The sequence below is a fragment of the Vulpes lagopus genome, chromosome 7, assembly GCF_018345385.1.
Source record: "Vulpes lagopus strain Blue_001 chromosome 7, ASM1834538v1, whole genome shotgun sequence".
NCBI lineage: Eukaryota > Metazoa > Chordata > Mammalia > Carnivora > Canidae > Vulpes > Vulpes lagopus.
Genome location: NC_054830.1, coordinates 76,261,752 through 76,279,938, shown reverse-complemented (window position 1 = coordinate 76,279,938; position 18,187 = coordinate 76,261,752). Strand labels below are relative to the sequence as shown.

Sequence of the window (18,187 nt, the reverse complement as noted above, 5' to 3'; positions counted from 1 at the left end):
AATAAATAGCCTTTGCTTCTTCACATTTGGGTGGTCTTTGTTTAGCTTTACATCTGTGTTTAAGGAACTTATACTACAGGGATCCCTGGGTGGCGCAGCGGTTTGGCGCCTGCCTTTGGCCCAGGGCGCGATCCTGGAGACCCGGGATCGAGTCCCACATCAGGCTCCCGGTGCATGGAGCCTGCTTCTCCCTCTGCCTGTGTCTCTGCCTCTCTCTCTTTCTCTCTGTATGACTATCATAAATAAATAAAATTTAAAAAAAAAAATTCCTTTTAAAAAAAAAAAAAAAAGGAACTTATACTACAATGAGGAGAAAGAACAAGATATATACATATAAAGATATATATATATATATATATATATATATATCAAGAAAGAACAAGATATATACATAGGAAATAATAAAATGATAATATGAAATAGTGCCAAAGTGAGTGGGCAACAATCCCCCAAAATAAGGATTTTTAAGTACTAGCAGTACAAAGAAATTAGTGATAGCTGCGTGGGGGAAGTGTTCCATTACCAAGGTTGACTTGTCTCTGTTAAGGGGAGGAGGTAGCCTGGATGGACAGGGTATGAGAAGTACATGGTCATAAGATGTCGCAGAGATGACCAAGCTTCCCAAATGCACCAACTACTACACGTGTTTATAGATCCATAAATCATCCAAAAGGCTATGGACAACTCTCTTGTCACTGAAGTACTGGATTAAAAACTGAGAGACTAGTGGGCCACTTCTTCTTCCAGTTGAAAGGTCTGACCCTGAAAGATAAGCAACAGTAGAGGTGAACATTTGGTTACATGAGAGGGGTGTGAAAGTCTGTTCAGAACTGTGGTTGACAATGGGCTGTTGGAAAGGTACGGGGAAATCCAATCAGAACCACAAGATTCTTCATCAACCTAAGAAGACATTATCTTACACAATACTTATTGAACAGTTAAACCATGCCAAGTATTCTTCAAGAAGCTGGAAATACAACAACGAATAATGTGGTCTGTGCCCTCCCAGCTCTACAATCACTTGCTTTAAGTCAAAATTGGAAGGAAAAAGAATAAAAACTCTAGAAAAATTCTAAACCAGATCCTACTACAGTTTTATACAGAAGATATAGGAAGTATCCAATGGTGCTAAGAATTCAATAGGAAAGGCTATCCACATATCCTGAGATATCTACATACAAATGCCCAGGGCATGGACATAAACAAAGTCACCCAAAAATGTTAATACTGACTAGAAAATGCATAGAACTTAGAACTTAATAGTACTTGTATGTCAGCCCTGATGTCAACTGGCTTTCAACTTCCTCCCATCCTTCCCATCCTCCAAAGGCAATCAGAATAGTTTCTTACCTCTGACATACTTGTGATCATGTAATTCTCCAGCTCAAAGCACTGTAGGGACTCCCCATTATGCAATGCATGGTTTTCAAGGCCCTCTATTATATTATGTTGCCACAATAAATCTTCCAATGCCATCTTCAAAAATCCTTTCCCCAGGGCAGCCCAGGTGGCTCAGCGGTTTAGCACCGCCTTCAGTCCAGAGAGTGATCCTGAAGACCTGGGATCGAGTCCCACGTCAGGCTTCCTGCATGGAGACTGCTTCTCCCTCTGCCTGTGTCTCTGCCTCTGTCTCCCTCTGCGTCTCTCATGAATAAATAAATAAAATCTTTAAAAAAAAATCCTTTCCCCAAAAGATCCCTTCTTCTAGTCACTCTAGATCTGCGTTATCCCAATGACAGTCTCTGGCCATGTGTGACTATTTACAATTAACTTGGTTAAAATTAAATTAAAAATTCGGTTCCTCAGTTGCACCAGCCACATTTAAAGGGCTCAACAGCCACATTTGGCTACTGAATGGCATAGATATAGAACATTTCCTCATCATAGAAAGTTCTATCAGACAGCACTCTACTAGTCTAAGCCATCTCTGAACACATTCTCTAACTTTGTGATAATTTGTTATCACACAGCAACACAAAATGGATAGAGTGGCAAAGGGATGTTACACATCAAGGCTCATGATTCCTGCATGGATCAAAAACTGGCAATGCTTGTCCAATGCAGACAAGACACTTTACCTCCATACATTTGTCCTAAGGAAATAATCGGAAATCTTATCCTATATCAGGATGTTTATTGATAGGATTATTTGTTCCAGTAAAAAGTCCAGTAAGATGGGATTGCTAGCCATCCACACAACACAACATTATGTGGCTATTAAAAAATATCACTTCCTTGAAAATGATTCTGTGACATGGGAAGAGCTGATCATCAAGTTTAAAAAGCAGGATACAAAATAATATATGATACCAATTTATGAAAGTTAAAGGAAATATGCCAAAATGTTAGTGATAGATTTTTTTAAATGTAATATTCATAATAGTTATCTTTGTGTAAGATTAGGAAAGAGTTTGGATTTTCTCTTTACACATTTCTGTGTCTTCCAGGTGTTCTATAATGAACATGAATTACTTTTATAATCAGAAAAATAAACAATTTTTTTGCATGTAAAGCAAGCTCCTCAGGTAACAACCACAAAATTAATCATGCCTTTGACCAAGCAATCTCATTCATGAAAATATATCCTAAGGAAATAATTCAAAACAGGGAAAAAAAATCATATAAGTGAAAAGGTAATGTTTTATAGCAATGTTACTTATAACAGTTTAAAATTGGGTGCAACCTGAATATCCAGCAATTTAATTATGATAAATAAAATTATAATATATTGGCTTGATAGAATACTGGGGACTCATAATTAATGCAAACATTACCTAGAAATACAGAAATTACAGAATAGCACAAAGCAAAAAGCTCAAGGCACAAAACACACAAAAAAATGTCTATGATTATAATAATTTCACTTAACATGGATAAAGATGGAAGGAAGAAGGAAAAATTAAAAATCATTGCTATGCTGAATGGGATTCTGAGAGTAATCTGTATCAAGTTGTTTTGATAACAAACACAACTGTTTGATAAAGACACACACCAGCATGCAAATCAAGAAACCTGAGAGTGACGGACGTGTCAAGACTGTGGAATGATCGTGGATGGCGGCAGAAATGGAAGAAAGGGGCACCAGAGACCCCGCACTGGGGCATGTGTTTTCATTCCTCTATCCAACAAGTATCCATGGAGCCTCACATAGGAGTAAAACTACAATGAAAAACAAGGGAATGACAAACACAAAATTTAGAGTTTGAGTTACTCTTGGGGAATTAGGATTCCACTGAGGAGGGGAACACAGAGGGTGTATTAGGGGCTCTGTCATTTCTTAAACTATTTCTTAAGTTTGGGATCATGGGTGTTCTTTTTATTTTTCTTCTGATAAATCACGAGTGCTTACAACAGTCCTTGGCACATATTGGCTCACCCAAGAAATTAATTGTAGAAAGAAACTTTTCAGGGCACTTGGGTGGCTCAATCAGTTAAGCATCCAAATCTTGCTTTCAGCTCAGGTCATGATCTTGAAGTGGTGAGACCAAGCCCTGCGCCCCCTGCTCACACACAATCTCCCTCTCCCCCATCTCTATCCCTCCCCACAGCTTGCGCAGGCTCTCTCTCTTGCTCTCTCTCTCTCTCTCCCCCACCCAAATAAATAAATAAACACAGCCTTCAAAAAAAAAAGTCTGCTTGTCCCTTTTCTCCGCCTCTGCCCTTCTCCCTGTTTGCACAGGCTCACTCTCTCTCTCAAATAAATAAATAAAATCATATTTAAAAAAGAGAAACTTTTCAGTGGCTCTCTAAAAAAAAGCTCTAACTTAATAAAATAAAATAAAATAAAATAAAATAAAAAATTAAATTTAATTTAAAAAGCTCAAACTATTTCATTTGACATACAGAGCTCTTCAGGAACTGGCTTGTACCAGGTGTTGTATCAACACCTATGACTTCCTCCCTGATCTACTATCACTCTTGCTCATTTTTTGCCAAACGTATAGGACTTCTTGGTACCTCTGAGACTTTGTCCAGCTGTTTCTTTCTTTTTTCTTTCTGGAATGTTCTGCTTCACCTAGAGATCCCCTAATCTCAAGGCCAAGTTTGCCATACCAGCTTTGCAAAACCTTGCTGATCTCCCTAATTGTCTCTCTTCTGTGTTCTCTTTTTTTTCATATATATATATATATATATATATATATATATATATATATATATATCTTCTGTGTTCTAAGGTGCTTTCCTTATTTGTGCATTAGAACCTGACTTGCTCTAATCTATTACAATCTCTCACATTAGGGTTTTATTGCTTACAAGGTACTCTTAGCTCCATTATACTTGCAATAACACTGTGGGTTAGTCTTCTTTAGCCCACTTAACAGATACAGAGTCCAAGCTTCCATAGGAAGAGCAGGACTTGAACACTGGTCTTTGGATTCCTGTGGCCTCTGAAGGGACAGGGCTGCTGGGGCAAGAGAGTTCAGGAAGAGGCTGAGTGGATGAAACTGCAGTCTCTAACAGTGCTGTCAGCATTTGTAAGATGAGAACTGGCATTTGTACAAGAAGAGATCGACCATGAAGATCACCTCCAGTATGTTTAAGACAGGTGAAGCTATACCTGTCAGAGTGGAAGGGGGACCAGGCTAAAAGAATGACCACACATTGAAAGGAGAAAACAAAACAAAACAAGTTTAAGTGAATTCAACAGAATGGGCCTTACATCTTACCAGGAAACTTCAAAATAGCAGACTAGTCTCCAAAATAGGAACCTCATCTTGTTTTTCTTTTATGCCAAGTCCCAGGAATAAGGCCCAGCACCAAAAAGGGACTCAATATGTGTTGAATGAATGAATGAATGAATGTGCTATTGAGAAGAACAATTAGTTTTGGCTTTCCTGAAACTGTTTCTTCTCAGTCACGTCAACCTTTCAGTTCAGGGGGACTGAACATCAGTTGCTTGTGTGTTTAATAATTCAGATCCTGAAGCTTCTCTAATGCTCAAAACCAAACAATATATTCACTTGTTTGAATCATTCAACAAGTATTCAGTGGATTTAGAATGTATTGGACAGCAGACACTTTCTCTTTTACACTATCTTTAACATTTAAGACATGCACAATGCCTGATTTGAATACATGAAAAAAAGCCTCCTGCCCAGAAGTCATAGAGCTAATGAAAAGAAAATCTACAAAGCAAGAGACCTTGACCTGCCATAGAGAAACAGCTCTGACGAAATTAACAGTAATATGGAACAAAAAGACACTACTAAAAAAAGTCAAGAGCTTTTGAACACCATTGTTCACCATTGTTCCCGTTGAACACCAAAGACTATCTACTTTATAATTGATCTTAGAAAACATGTTTTTGGGAAATCGGTCATTGGACAGATCAGCCTTTAGAGAGTTTGGTTTTTTTGCAAACCTTGAGCCAATGCTGGATCCTGGGACTAGGCACTCTGGTGTTTCACAGCCTGGCCTGTTGAAGCAATCCATATTTTTTGACTGATCACGGTTCTGGATACACTTCAGGTAAAGGACAGGTCTAAGTTCACATGAGTCCATTAAAAAGCAATGTTCACAATAAGAAAGGATCTAAAGATGTGCCTAAGTGTGTCTATCCTGGAATGGGCAATAAGGGTCTTGCCCCGGCTGCCTTCTCTCTGTGTCCCATTGTACATTATCATTGCAGGGGAGAAGAGGCTGTAGACAGCAATCTCTCAAAGATCTAGGGCTGGATCGCCATTTTACAGCACATATGTGCATTTACTCAGAGGGGTCTGCTGTGCCCAGACTCAAACCTCTTCCATTCACTTTCTTATTTAATAAGCACTTATCAAGTATCTATTTCCTGTTCCGGGGGTTGGGGCTATGATAGTGAACAAGACAGGTAAGGTCTAGGTTCTTACCAAGCTCATATTCTAGAAGAAAGATATGATGATAAGAAAATACCAGAAGTTGAGAAAGTTGAACCCCTCCCCCCAAAAGTCTGTGCTACTGGAGTCAACAAGGTGTTTAATCTTCATTCCATCTCCCAGCAACATCAGACAAACACTTGCCACTAAACTGGACCAAACAGCAGACCTACTCAAATGCTTAGCAATCCCTGGAAGAATTTGATTATGAGGGCTGGACAGGGGAGACTTTCTCTATTTGGTCCAATTTCTAAATGGAAACTCACAGTGTTTGATGAATAATGAATGTGAATAATTAATGCATTTGAGAAAGGAAAATTTCTTACCTGTCAGTTACTTATCTTGGAGATTACACATCCATCACTCCTCCCCCGAGGGGCTAGACTCATCTCCATAGAAACTGGGGGCAACCCAGAATGTTAATTATATCTCAATGCCAGATTTCTCTGCTCAGAATGTGACTCACCGGAAGACCTTCTAGGACTAACTTGTTCTGAAAAGTAGAAAATTTAATTTATCTGAAGTATTTTTTAAAGCCTCAAATAATGAAGTATCTTAAAAAGCTTAAGGAACAAGCAAGAGACTGACTCTGTGTGTACACACACTTGGGAAAATACTGCGTAGAAACATATGCATCCTCTGGGCAAGAGGCTGAGTGGAAGAAATGGATCCTTGGTCCATTCATAACATAAGCACCAGCACCTAGAACAATAACAAACACATAGTAGATGCTCGTTGAATAATTACTGTTATTGTTGAATGCTATGTTGAATGTTGTTAAATGAACTACCAATTATGTGTGGTGATAATACAATTCTCATTTTCATGGTGACACTGTACACAATGTCCTTTACATACACGTTATTTGTTATTCTTTAAAACTACTTTAGAAATAGGTCCACAATACATTATCCATAATTTTTTGAATCTCTAAAATCAAAAGCTTGGAGGAAAACGTATGTAATAAAAAGCCTGATTTGTGTTGAAGTGAGCCTTTTCATAGTTTTTACCCTACTTATTTATACATTTTGCCACAGAAATACTAAGACATTTGCTTTTGGAGGACCTCCTAGGTCCTGTTAGGCTTTTTTTTTTTAAAATCTACATATCATATGTAACATATTACCTTTCTAAAATCTAAAAAATTTAGAATTCCAGGGGCACCTGGATGGCTCAGTTGGTTAAGTGTTCAACTCTTGATTTGGCCTCAGGTCGTGATCTCAGGGTTGTGAGATTGAGCCCTGATTCAGGCTCCACACTCAGTGGTGAGATTCTTTCCCTCTGCCCCTTCTGCTGCTCACAGCCTTTCCCTCTCCCCACATCCTGTAAAATAAATAAATAAATCTTAAGAAAACGTCAAAAAAATTAAAAAGTAAAAAATTCAGAACTCCAAAAATACATCTTGCCTCAAGAATTTTGGTTGGGAAGATCATGGACTCACATTGTCCTCCCACTTTTATAAGTAGGAGTCTTGATTCAGGAAAGCTAAGCAATTTAACCACAATCACAGACCTAGTAAATAGATACTCAAACCAAAATGCTTTGGTGTCAAATCTCTGGGGTTTTATTTTCCTCACCATAAAAAACCTCAAACAATTAATCTGAAATTGAGTATTAAGATAATTGTCTATCCCATTGACATAAAAGAGGTAAACTAATCCGAGGTAGCACAGACTTGGTCAGCGCAACAGAAAGAAGAACAAATGGCATAGGGTCTGGAGCTAGGTGAGAGCTGTCTCATGTAGAGAGACCTCCACTCCCTGAAGGAGATGACATCTGAGACTTAATCTCATTCTCCAATGCCTCAAGTGCCTGTGAAACAGGAGCTGACCAAGGATCTCTGGTAGACTTCTTTGAAGAAGTCAGATGTGACCCATATGATATTATCATGCCATATCCGTTTTTTTGCTAATCACAGAACTTTCTTTTGAAAATCAATGATGCCCAGATATCTTTCTTGGGAAGAGAGAATAACAAGACTAAATTATAAGGTTGGCACTTTGATCAGTCAGGATAGTCTGGGTTATGCTGCAGTAACAAACAACTCACAAAGCTCTGTGGCTAAAAACAACAAAGGTTTGTTTCTTGCTTATAGTACATGTTTATCACAAGAAGTCAGGAGATGCTCCATTGATTGTAATCATTCTGGGATCCAGGATGACAATGCAGACACTCTCTCTAACATTGCTAGTTGCCTGACAGAGGAAAAGAGAAGGCAATGCCCTGGTTTTTCAAAGCTTCCACATGAAACTGATATGTTGTCACTTATGCTCACATAGTTCATTGGTCAAAGTTAGTCATCTAGTCACACTCAATATCAAATGGGTAGAAAGTACAAAACTCACGGTTTCCAAGTTCTTCAATACATTTGCCTACTCAACAAATATTTTCCTGAGTGTCTGCTAGTGCTGAACACTATTCTATGCAATGGGGATTTTTTTTTTTAATTGTGTGGAGTGATGTGAAGAAAAATAAAGTGGAGTAAGTGGTGGTGAGTGATTGGGTTGGGGAAGAAGAGGTGAAAAGCAAGTTCAGGGAGGGATTCTCCAAAAGCCCTGGAGGAATTGAAAGAGGGAGCCAAGTAAGGGAAATTCTGCCTTTGAGGCCAAAGCAAGACACAAAGAACTCAAATCCCAGAAAAATTCAGAATGATTCCTAAAAAGTAGAGACAAAGGGCTGAGACATCAACAGTGTGTATCCGTGGGGCTGAAATAGTTGGGCTTGCTCTCTTCAAGCCCCATAATACACCATCTCACTTCCTTATTTTCCTGACTGAAACAACACAGGCACCAGAACACTTCCTTTTTCCTCCGTGGTTAAACAACATGCAAAAGTGGTTTACTTCAGGAGTTGATAGCAATCAGCAAGTGTTCTGTAAACACATAAAATTATCCATTTATTGATGAAAACCTATACTCCATGAAGGGTGATGGGTGTTTTAGATACTCCATTTTATTGAATAGGGTTGTTGTGGAAAGGATAAGATATAGAGGATCATTATTACCATTTTACAAATGAAAAAGCCATAATAAGAACTAACAGACTTTCTGGAAAGGTAGCAGATTTTTTTTGTGGCAAAGATAGAGTCTGACTCCCAAGCCTATGCCCTAAATTGAAACATAGTGAACTTTAGACTTTTTGGAAGGCAAACTTGTGGAAACCCACATCCACATGAATTCTTATTTGACTATTTTTTTAAGGTTTTATTTATTCATGAGAGACAGAGAGAGAGAAAAAAAGAGAGAGAGAGAGAAAGAGAGGCAGACACATAGGCAAAGGGAGAAGCAGACACCCCTTGGGGAGCCAGATGTGGGACTCAATCCCAGGACTCCAGGATCATGACCTGAGCCAAAGGCAGAAGCTCAGCCACCCAGGCACCCCATTATTTGACAATTTAAAGATGGAATTGCCCCTGTTACAGGGAAAAGGAATGTTGTTTAGGCATCTTTGCACAGTAAACAGGTCATCCTACAGATAAGACTGAACCCATGGCTATTTCATCACACACTCATCCAAAGGTCACCTTCTCTGTGAAGTTTCCCCTGACTACCCTATTTAAAATTTCAGTGCTCCCTCCTCTGCTTCCTACCTCCTTCTCTGGTTTTATATCTCCCTGTAGCACTTATGACCCTCTTATAAACTATGTGATTTATTTGTTCACTCTATGTTGCCCACTGCTTGAAAGTGTAAGCTCCATAGGTGAAGGAAATTCTTATCTGCTTTTTAAAAATCACTTTTATTTCCCCTAGAGTATAGAAAAAGTACCTTATACTCAATCAGTAAGTATGAATAAATGGTTAGAATGAATGAATGAATGAATGAATGAATGAAATGATTCAGAGAATGATCTCTTACTTGAGCAAGAGCTTTTAATCTGGGATACATTAATGGGCAGTTGTGTGAGAAGGAGAGTACTTGTGTGTGTATAGTCAGTCTCAAGCCAATAACCCAAAGGCTAAAAACTACTTTGTGTGGCAAATCCATACAGTGGAATCTTACTTAGCCATAAAAAGAAAGGAAGCCCTAATACTTGCTACATGGATGAAGCTGGGAAACCTTACACTAAGTGAACGAAGCCAGACACATATTGTGTGATTCCATTTACATGAAATGTCTGAAGTAGGCAAATCTCTACAGACAGAACCCAGTTTTTTAGTGGTTGCCTGAGGTTCAGAGGAAAAGGGAGGGCAGACCAGGGAGCAATTGCTTAATGGATATGGGATTTTCTTTCAGGGTGATGACAATGCTCTGGAATTACACAGTGGTCATGGTTGCACAATATTGTGAGTATACTAAATACCTCTGAATTGTGTACTTTAAAACGGTTAAAATGATACATTTTATGCTATGTGTATTTTGCCACAATTTTTTTCCAAATAGAACCACTTTGTGAATAAGGGAAAGAAACAGATGACAAAGATGAGACAAATCGTCTCATACATCTAACAGGATGGATGATGGAATCTAAGTCTGAAAAACTGTCAGTTGCAATCAAACACTCTAAGAATATATGGAATTGGAATATTTATAATACTCGGAAGAACAACTTATATTTGTATCAAGTTTTGCAGTTTTGAACAAATTTCCAAGTGTATTATTTAACTCCTAAAAAAGAAACTTGTGAGGTGGGTGGGGTAGTTACAATTCTATGATCATCTTTATAAATGAGAATAATGTGATTCAGAGAGGTTAAGTAATTTTTCCAAAGTCACATAGTTACGGAATGGTAAAATACGGATCTAACCTCAGGTCTGTTTATTTTCTTGGCAAAGTGGTTCCCTCAGCTCTTTTCAACCTTTCAATATCTTTCCAGAAATCACAAGTTTTCTTGTGGTAAGTCTCCCCAGGTGAGGTCAAAGGTCAAGTTTCTTCTCTAACATTTGGAATGACATCCTCTTAGCATGGTCACACTGTACTTCATTGTGACCAGAAGCTCTAACTAAAAGTTATATGCACCCATGATAAATGACAGCAGTAGGAAAAATAGGTTCAATTATTATTTATATAAATTTTTGAGAGTGAGAATGTTCTAAAATGTGGAGTCAATGGTAAGGAAAAAGTAATCAAAGCTAATGAATGAAACCCAATTTCTTCATTTTGCCAATGACAAAAGTCAAGTACAAAGAGGCTTATCTAAGATGACACTGAGTTGGGGTGCCTGGGTGGCTCAGTTGGTTAAGCGTCTGACTTCAGCACAGGGTCCTGGGATCCAGCCCCATATGGGGCTCCCTGCTCAGTGGGGAGCCTGCTTCTCCCTCTCCCTCTGCTGCTCCCCCTGCTTGTGCTTGATCCCCCTCTCTCTTTCAAATAAATAAAATCTTTTAAAAAATAAGATGATACAGAGTTAATATCAGAGGTAGGATTGGAACACAAGGCTTTTGAATACTCTGTAAATGCACAGTTTCTCGGAAACCAGCCTTCCAACAGCCTTCTCTTCTCTGAGAAGAGATTATTTGAAGTTCGTGTAGTTAACAGTTCACGAATATGCTGACATTTATCATAAACATGGAAGGAAAGTATTATGGATTCAGTGATAATAAATAATCCAAATGCTTAAATTTAGCCTCAGATGAATCTGTTTTCTACCTTTCCTCCTCTTCTGGGCTGAAGCACAAGGACACAGTGGCTTTTCTGTTTTACCCAGGAATGGTCAATTACCCAGAATCTACCAGCCATGTTTTGTAAACACAGTTGGTGGTGGGGTGAATAATACAGGCCCAAGGTGTCACTTCCACCCATGGAGACACAGATGGTCAGAGCTGAGACCTTAGAAACCTTCCAGTCTGGGGTTCCCCAGCCACAGTCAGCTGACTTCCAAGAGGTTACTGCCTTGAGCCTGTGTTCAACTGCACCTTCTCTCTCAGAGACAGAGCTTGTGTTTGGCTCTTTGCTCCCTCACACTGAAGTAGGTTGAGAGGTTGCAATAAATGTTCCTAAAATGGAGTTATCAGCTGCCTTAGGGAAGATGGGGAGGAGAAAGCTTAAAAAATGAGAAAGCACCTACTAGAACAAAGTAAATTTAGCAAAGTTCCTCAGGGTACACTTTGGGGTGGAAGGAAGATATTTTCTTTTTTTTTTTTTTTTTTAAGATTTTGTTCATTTATTCATGAGAGACACAGAGAGAGAGAGAGGCAGAGACACAGGCAGAGGGAGAAGCAGGCTCCTGTGGGGATCCCGATGTGGGACTCAATCCCTGAACTCCAGGATCACACCCTGAGCTGAAAGCAGAGCTTAACCACTGAGCCATCCAGGCATCCCTGGAAGGAAGATATTCAAAATCATGTAAACTAAACTTTTACTCCTTCCATGAAGAAAGTCAGACCCAGAGAATGGATGTGATTTGTCCAAAGCTACAAAATCAGGAAGTGGTAGTGTTGACGCTAGAATTCAGATCCTCCGAATTCTAATCCAGTGCCTTTTCATGATACATATTCTCAATTTCCACTGTTCTCTTATACATAAAATAACCATGATTCATAACCCACCAGTGCCACATCAGGCATTGACTATACTACATAGCGTCTGCACATTTCACAGAGTATATTTTAACACATGATATATGAGTGAGGTCATGGATTTTTGTCTTATATACCTGTATCTCCTCGTAACTAATACAGGCTCTGCCTCATAGGAAGTATACACGAGTTTTTTGATGGAATGAATGCTATGGATGGGACAGGTGGGGTTTCAACATGGCTATTAAGGTCTCTTGTGACTTGCCATCCTTTCCTCAGGGTGAAAGTCTTCTCTTCATGTTCCCTCTATCCTGCCTCCATTTTCCCCATTTCCCAAATCATTTTTCAAGCCCCAATCAAAAGCTACCTCCTGTTATCTCTAGCAGAACAAGAACTGCCAAGAGTGGCATCAAACAACCTTGGATATGCATTAACTATATGATATAGGCAAGTTACTTAAGTTCTCTGAGATTCAACTTAACCATTCATAAAAGAGTTCATAATACTGACTGACCTCATTTGATTTTTCTGTTGAAGAAATAATGTATGTAAAATTTCTAGCACAGTATGTGCCACATGGCAGCTACTTAACAAATGTTAATTCCCTTCATCTGGGTAATTCCTTCCTTAAAAATGTCCCATGGCTCTCTGCTTACTCTTCGCTAGTTTATTATGTATTATTTTACAAAGTATTGATAATTTTAGAATACGTCTGTCTCCTCACTAGATCATAAACTATCTTGAGGGCATTACTATATCAAGAAATCTTTGCATTTAACTCACCGTGACTTCCCACAGCATCTAGAAGGACGCCTAGCATAAATGTGGCACACAAAACTTATTTTTGTAGAATTGAATTGAAGTGGGTGTGGGTGGTGGTGATGGGGAGTGCATAATGTATCAGGCCTTTTAGATTGTTTGTCTGAAAAGTAAGAACCCTTATGCTGGTGTCTTCCATATTTCCTCACATTGTGTTTCTTTTCCCCCTTAAGAACAGGTAGCCAGGTGTTTGGCAATGACACCCTTCCATCTATAGTGAGCATCTGAAGAGGTGACGCCCTCTCAGTGAACAACCAAGTTCCATTTCTGTGTTGGGTCCTCATGCCCTCACGAAGAGGAAGTGGTATTTCAGGGATGGCAGATGACAACATGACGTCACCCATCTCCGTCAGTGCTCATTTCGTTTCTTCAATTTCAGCAAAGAAATGATAGAAAAGGTTGTTCCTTTATCACATGGGTGACCTATTTTTATTATTGATGAAAATAGGGAAGGTTCTCTTCACCCTACTCCTCACTACTGAGCTTCCCATTTCTGTCCTTACCTCTTGTCCCAACTTTCTGGAGGAAGTAAAGGCCAGTAACTGAAACTTAAATGGCAAATTCCTAGATCACCTCTTTCTGTATTATAATCTAAAAAAAAAAAGAAAGAAACAAAAAACCTTTTAAAGAATTAAAGTATAGATACCTTTGCATCCCTACAATAATAATTAATAAATGTCTACAAATTATTATCAGACAATTACTGAGTTCCTGTGATGATCAAGTCACTGTGCTCTATGTTTGATTACTTCATCCACTCCTCAACTAGCCCTATATGGAGGGTGGTATTAACAGAGAGGGTCAGTAACCTATCCAAGATCTTATATACAGCTAGCAAGAGTCAAGAAGATTTGGATCTACATTTGTCTGAATCAAGGGGATGCATTCATATCATTACCCATACTGTCTCACCCATCCATGCAAGAGATTGAGTCATGAGTTAGTAATATGGAAATTAATGATACACGGCCACTTCCCTTAAGAAGAAGCTAACAATGTAGAATATACATACATATGCATATATACATATATATATATATGAGAGAGAAAGAAAAATATATAAAATTATATATTTATAGAGTGATTGGTTCTATATTAACACTACTAAAAAGGGCTATGGAAACTCTCATGAGGCAGAACTGGATTCTAAGTTGTGATCTGGATAATGGAAAAAATGAATATCTAATCTGTATCAGAGGTTGTTATAGGTACTTTCACATAGGTGATCCTATATCATTTTATTTAATTACAAAGTACTCCTGTGTGATAAGTGGGTAGTGCTATCCCTATTTTACAGATGTGAAAACCATGTCTCATATGATAATAGCAAACAGCCATCTAGCCTTTAGGACATGTTGGGTCCTGTTCTAAGAACTACATGTCTATTAATTCATTTAATCCTCACAATGATTCAACCATACAGGTGCAAAGCCCATTTCAGAAATTAGGAACCTAAGTTCCAGTATTTAAGTCAATTACCCAAGGTCTTACCACCACTAAGAGGTGAAGCCAGGTGAAGGGGCTGCTGAGTTCTTGTTTCAACCATCATGTCACTGCTCTGTTGGAGGAAAGTAAGATGCCCTATGTCACCACCTAGAAAGAGGTAGAGCCAGGATTTGGCCCATGTCTGCCTTTCTGTAATAAGGACAATGCTCTTTAAAATTTTTTTTCATTTAAAGTGTTTTATACCATAAAAGACACTGGAAATAGAGGTTGAAGTAAAATGCCCTGAATATCACAGCAAAAAGTAAGAACTCTATTCTATGGGCAAGGGAAACCCTCAAAAGTTTTGAGCAGAAAATTAGAAACTCAATATGATTACATCTGATTGAGGAGGAAAGAAAGCTCACTAGAATGTAAACAATGAATCAGAAGTGAGTGAGGCAGAAAGTAAGGAGCCCCGTTAGGAGGATTCTGTACAAGTCATAGTGATGAAGGTCTGAGAGAAGACAGGTCACGATTAACAAAGAACATAGGAGGGAATATTCAAGAAAGCTTTCAGAAATGGCTTTGCCAGGACTTACCCAAGGTGGAAGAAGGGGACAAGTCAAAGAAGAACCCAAAGTTTGCAGCTTGAATGGCTGAGAGGATGGTGGTACTCTCAAATGATCCGAGTAACATGGCGGGATAAGAAGGGTTTCGACATGTTGATTTTCTGGTGCTTGTAAATCCTTCAAATCTAAGTGAAAGAGTCATTTCAGGAAATAATTATTTAGTCTCTTGGTCTGTAGCAGAAACCCTCTTAAGAAACCTTCAGGATTGAATAATACAATCTGCTCTTTTTAAGTCATTCCATCCAATAAAGCAGCAATTGTGACCTCTTTTCTGCAACAACACGGGTGAGGGATGCCATTCACAAACACAGCATCCCCTTAGCCACACCCACCATGTTGTAGAACCTTCGAGGTGAGACAGGTAGTATGTTGTACACAATTATCAGAGCACCAGATGTCATTTCAAAACACAAAGATTTTTTCTTAAGTATTTCTAATAACATGAGAAGATGTTTCAGATGTAATCAGGTTAAGTGGGGGGAAAAAGCAGAGAACAAAAACTACATATAATGTATTCCAAAAAACGTAACATATACATATATATTACACACAGGAAAAAAACACTACAAGGAAATGCACCAAAATGTAGATGTCCTTCATTAAGCAAATATTTATGGAGCACCTGCAATATTCCAGGCATTGTGCTATTCATTAGGTATGGTGAGAAAAATGGACCTATTCAATGTCCTCATGTAGCTTACAGTTTGGGGACTAAGCTAAGCTAAGAACATAAAGACAATTGTGAAGCAGTCTGAGTACAGAATCCTTCTAGCCTTTTACAGTTGACTGAGTCCTTGCTCTTAGCCATCATGTTAATATTCGGTAGCGGTAAAGTGCAGTACCCCAAATTACCAGCTAGAAAGGGACAGAGCCAGGACTTGAACCACATTGAACATGGACACCAATTCTTTTAGTGGCTTATGTGTTTAGTGGCATAAGTGTTTCTAAAATGTTCAAAGTTCTCATAGAAATGACTCTCTTTTGCACTCATATTTCATTGATTTACATAATATGTAATTAGATTCTGTAATTACAATAAGTATGACTGGTATTTCCATATACTCGAATAAACACAAGTGATCCTTGTTGAATGTGGACCCACCTGAAGGGGGCAGAAGTGCCTGAACACACTTAAAGAACAGCCCATTGGCTACGTGCATTCAGCACGCTATAGGCAATGAATGGTTGGCATAACTTGCAGAAGTAATCAAGAGAACGTATCAATCCAATAAGTCAACTAAATGCAAATTGATTAAGAGAAGCTACAGAGGCAGCCCAGATGGCTCAGCAGGTTTGGCACCGCCTTCAGCCCAGGATGTGATCCTGGAGACCCAGGATCAAGTCCCACATTGGGCTCCCTGCATGAAGCCTGCTTCTCCCTCTGCCTGTGTCTGTTCCTTCCTCCCTTCCTCCCTCCTCTCTCTCTCTCTCTGTCTCTGTTTCTCGTGAATGAATAAATAAAATCTTTAAAAAAAGAGAGAAGCTACAGTGTGTCACATTTCCTATCACACAGCTTAAGACCGCCATAACGTTAGGCAGCCAGTTAAATCATATTGACCTCCCTGTCAGTTCAAATCTAATTTTCATTATTATTATATCTGCCACTAAATCACAATCATGTGTTTGTTATGGGTTGAATTATGTCCTCCCAAAATTCATGTTCAAGTACTCATGCCCAAGTACCACAGAATGTGAATTTATTTAGAGATAGGGCCTTTAAAGAAGTCATTAAGGTAAAATGAGGTCATATGAGTGGGTCCTGATCCAACGTGATTGGGGTTGTTATAAGAAGAGATTAAGACACAGACAATACACAGATGGAAGGGCAACCATGTGAGGACACAGCAAGAAGATGACTATCCACAAGCCAAGGACATAGGGCGCAGAAGAAACCAACCTTGCTGGCACCTTGATCTTGTACTTCTAACTTCTAAAACTGTGAGAAAAAAAATTCTGCTATTAAGTCATTAAGTCTGTTGTATTTTGTTACGGCAGCCATAGCAAACTAATACAGTGCTTATCTCAATGGCTGGCACATGGTCAGCACTCCAATATTGATATAAATGAGTGAATAAGGAATGTATGTGTCCCCCATCCTGCATTTCTATGGTTGATTTTTTTAAGGACCTTTAAAAAATAAGTTTAATAAGCATAGGTGTGCCCTAGTTATCTGCCAGCACTGAGATTTTAAGATAAGAAAGTAGACCTCTTGGATTCATTTCTACTTCTTGATCCTAGGACTCAGGAAAGAAGTTCCCATAAATTCCAATTTAAGAACATGTCAAATGATCAGAGTAGAAATCCCAGCACTATTAGAACAGAACCAGTCCTCAACAGATTCAGGGAAGCCTTGAGCTCCTTCATGCGGGGTAACGATGTCTCATGGGGCTTCATTGAGGCCCCTGATGTACACGGACAAGGCTAGGATGTGAAAGGACCAGAAAAATTGGCAGGCAGCCAAGAAAATCTCTAAGGCTTTTGATACATGGTATAGGAAGTCATAGGAACCAAGGTTAAACTTTCCCCCCGTCTTCTCCCTAAGGATAAGAATTAAGGTACTTGAAGAAGCCAACACAAAACCACCTGGATGTGCCCTTAGCAATGTGATCTCTAAACTGGACTGGTAAGTTACCTGGATTATAACCATTAGTACAAAGTGTCAGAGCCCACCTGATTTCCAAGGGTATGTGGTCCAGCCTTCTCAGTTTGCAAGGAAGGAAACTGAGTCCCCCAAAGGGGAAAGATCTACACCTGCTCTTACCACCAGCATTTCTTAAGCTTTTGCCTTGAAACCAAAGTTAAACATTTCAATCTTCATATTATAACTTTTGAAAGAGAGCTTTTTCCCCAACATTCCTAGTGAATGGCCCCTAGACTTTGCTCAAATATTTCTAGGAATGGAGAACTCACTGTTCCCTAAGGTAGTAAGACCATCTTTGAACAGATTCAATTGTTAGTTCCATTTATTGAACCTAAATCTGCCCTCCTGCATCTTTTACCCAATGGT

The 18,187-nt window shown here is 38.9% G+C and overlaps 1 long non-coding RNA gene across 1 annotated transcript; it reads right to left on the bottom strand.

Annotated features, from left to right (window-relative positions):
- Positions 1-2,559: 2,559 nt before the first annotated feature.
- On the bottom strand, positions 2,560-6,541 carry LOC121496124. The gene is made up of 3 exons (XR_005989113.1): positions 6,441-6,541; positions 6,179-6,345; positions 2,560-3,159 (listed from the first exon to the last, which is right to left on the bottom strand). It is a non-coding gene; the product is annotated as an uncharacterized LOC121496124 (long non-coding RNA).
- Between the last annotated feature and the right edge of the window lie 11,646 nt (positions 6,542-18,187).